This window comes from Myotis lucifugus, unplaced genomic scaffold (assembly GCF_000147115.1).
Source record: "Myotis lucifugus unplaced genomic scaffold, Myoluc2.0 scaffold_415, whole genome shotgun sequence".
NCBI lineage: Eukaryota > Metazoa > Chordata > Mammalia > Chiroptera > Vespertilionidae > Myotis > Myotis lucifugus.
The window spans coordinates 24491-27884 of record NW_005871463.1 but is presented as its reverse complement, the minus strand read 5'-3'; positions in this window follow the sequence as shown (position 1 = coordinate 27884).

Sequence of the window (3394 nt, the reverse complement as noted above, 5' to 3'; positions counted from 1 at the left end):
TGGGAACCAAAAATAATTTTTTTTTCACAAAAGGCTTGGGGGGCCCCCTCCCTTTAAAGTGTTTTTAACTTCTTTTGCCGAAGGGGGCCACCCCCGAACCCTCTCCCTTTAAGGGCTTTGCCGGGTGTCTCCCCCGGGCCCCGGGGGTTCGGTTTTCAAGACCCGAACCCCCCTGGGGGGTTCAGCCCCGGGGGGGGGGGGACGAGGACCTTAAAGGAAACCGCCCGCTCCCACTTTTTAACCATGGCGGCCGGCCCCCCCCCCCCCGTTGGCCCCTTTTTTGTAATGGGGTTTTCCCCCCCAACGAAGTTTTAAAATTTTTTTTTTTCTCCCATTTTTTTTAAAAACCCCGCCCCTTGGGGGGGCAGGCCCTTTTTTCGAGGGGCCGGGGCCCCAAGGGGAAGGGCCCCCTGTTTGGAAAACCAGCCCTCTTTTTTTCCCCCCCCCCCACCCCAACCCCCTTGCTTTTTCTTTGGGATTCCATATCCTTTAACCCAATGGGGTCCCCAATGGCCCCCGGGGGGGGGGGGGGGCGGGTTGCTGTGGGCCTGACTCAGGGCCAGGAAACAGGTGCGACTGCCCAGGGCCTGCAGCTGAGTCACCAGCTCCCAGCACCCCGGCCGGCCGCAGGGCATCGCTCTGCCCTCCTCCAGCCCCAGCCACCAGGAAAACCCCACCTGGTGAGTCACCCGGCACAGGTGGATTCCCGGGCTCCCAGCAGAGCCTGTGACCAGCAGCAATGCCCCCTGGGAAGTTGGTTTGAATGGACTCACCACTGGGGGGGGATATTAGCATGCAGGTGGGAGGGCAGGGCTAGAGGCTGGTGGGAGGGCAGGCTGGGAAGTGGGGGCTTCCTGGTGGAGCCCAGGGCCGGGGAGGGAGGGAGCAGCAGGGGGAGGAAGGGGCTCCACATGGGGAGGAAGGAGGGCTCAGCCAGAGCCCAGGACACGTTAGATGACCATCCAGAGCCAGGTCCCCCACCCCACTCACCGAGAACCTCCTGGGAGAGTTGAGTTTGCAGAGTGTGCGCAGGGCAGTTGGTGTGGGGCTGTGGGCTCAGGGAGAGGCCTGATGGCCCCAGGACAGCCGGCGACTCTCCTTCCGGGGACCTGGGCTTGGTTCACCCACCTCCCTGTGAGGTGACAGCATTCAGGGCCGAGCCAGCAACTCTGCAGGTCACGTGCGGCCACCTGTCCTGAGGTGGGCAGGGGGTGGGGGTGGGGGCAGCAGCACTTGGCCCTGAACCGGCCCACGAAGCACAGAGGCCAAGCAGCCTCAACTCAGCTCCTCCGAGGAGAACCTGATGTGCCGGCAGCCTCCCCGCGAGGTGCGAGGGCGGCCGTGGTGCAAGGGCAGCCGTGGTGCGAGGAAGAGATGGGGAAGCTCCGGGTCTGGACAGACTGTGCTCATGGCTTATCTCAAAGTTTACAAACTGCAACCATGAAAACAGCCTTGGGGCCCCGCCGGAGGCAGCCCGTGAAGGGCCTGCACCAACTTCCAACGGAACTCCTTCTGGACCCAGACCCTGATGTCAGTGGGTGCTGCCAGGCCCGTCCATTACAAAGACCCCATTTGCAGCTGGACGTGTCTCCGACCAGAAAGATGTTCAAAGAAGGGGGCGGAGGGGTCTCCCCAAAGACCGCCTAACCGGAGGAGGGGATCCCCTCACCAAACCACTAACCCCTCCTGTCCGCCTGCCTCCCCCTCCTCCTCAGCCGGCACCCCCAGTAACAGCCCCAGCTGCTTCTCTGGACAAAGCAAGCAAGTCTTCACTCGCCTCCCGCACCCTGAGGAATGAATGCTCAAACCCACGCCAAGAGTTCAAGCAACTCCAGGACATTTCCGCGGACTGTGTTACTGGAGTGGGGTTGGGTAGGGGTGGGGTTAGCAGCTAGAAGTCATGGAAGGGGAGGCTCAAGGACACACACCTGTCAGCAAGGTCAAATAAAAGCCAACGTTAGCCCAGCTGGCATGGCTCAGTGGTTGAGCATTGACCTATGAACCCAGAGGTCATACATGGTTCAATTCCCGGTCGGAGCACATGCCCGGGTTGCAGGCTTGATCCCCATTGTGGGGCGTGCAGGAGGCAGCCTCCCCAGCCCATGGCTGAGCTCCGGTGCGGGCACAGCCCGAGTTTCTCCGCACCCTTGCTCTTCCTGCTCGGCAGACCCGGTTGGTTTTCTTGATGGTGGTGAACAGGACTTCTAAGCGAAGATGGGCCAGCTCACGACGCAAGGATGAAATTATGCTTTCTGCTTAGTTCCATTACTGTAATGGTGCCCCATTTTGTCTGCCACACGCTGGCCTGTCTTCAGGATGACAGGTTGACAGTGACACTCACTGGGTCGTTGCTGAGCACACGGACCCATTAGAGTGTGACCGCGGTGCCAGCACAGCCTGTGCCGGACGCAGACGCTGCCCCGACGTGACGTGCGCTGCCCTCCTGGTCTGACGCATCTGCGGTGGAAATCACTGCGCCTCCGCTCCTGCCTGGTCGATCTGGGTCCTCCCGCACCCGCCTAACTCTTCCCCGCCCAGACCAAGGAGAAGCAGCGCTGTGTGTCCCCACGGGGGGTCCTGGTGAGAGACCTAGGAACTTGGGGGCAGCTTGGTTTTTGTTAAATGGATTCATGATACCTGAGAAGATGGCTGGTGATTTTCCATGGGACACGTGGGGAAAGTGGCCAGAGGGCACGTTCTTGTTCTCTAGTCTGCGTGCCAACGCCCCTCGGTCCATGCCAGCACCCTCGCCGGCTCCCGGGCCGCCCCGGGCCCTGCACTCAGGAGGGTCCTGCTTCCAGGAAGGGCTGGGCTTTTCGGACACAATGCTGACGCCCACCTGCGTGCATCACTCGACCAGGTGGCCGGGCGTCCTCCCCACGTGAGACCTGCATGCTGGCTCCGGGGCCGGGCGTTCTGGGCCCAAGTTTTCAGCTGAGAATCTCTGCTTCTTCAGACCGAGAGGCTCCTTGACAAACTGAGTCAAGAGCAGAGGGTCCTCAGGCTCTCGGCGGCGGCAAGAGGCACCTATCTAACCTGGGCCACAGGAGAGGGTGGCGCTGGCCCAGATGCACTGTGCACGGGGCACTTGTGTTCTCAGAAGAAGAGGGAGTGCTCAGAGCGATGGCAGGACCCCCCCCCCCACACACACACACAGAAACCAGCAGTTCTCAGAGGCCGGGGCACCACTCCCCAACCCGGCCTACATACAAGGGCACAGGGCATGACAGGGCGTCACCATCACTCCTGTGATGAGTCACAGAAAACTCTGCTCTCCCGCTCTCAGCTGTCTCCCAGGGAAAATGTGCCCTCGGATCCCCGTGGGCTTCAGAAACCAGTTTGTGCGTCCTGGTCAGGCCCCCTGCCCCTTGCTGTCCTCCCACCCCAGCTGCCA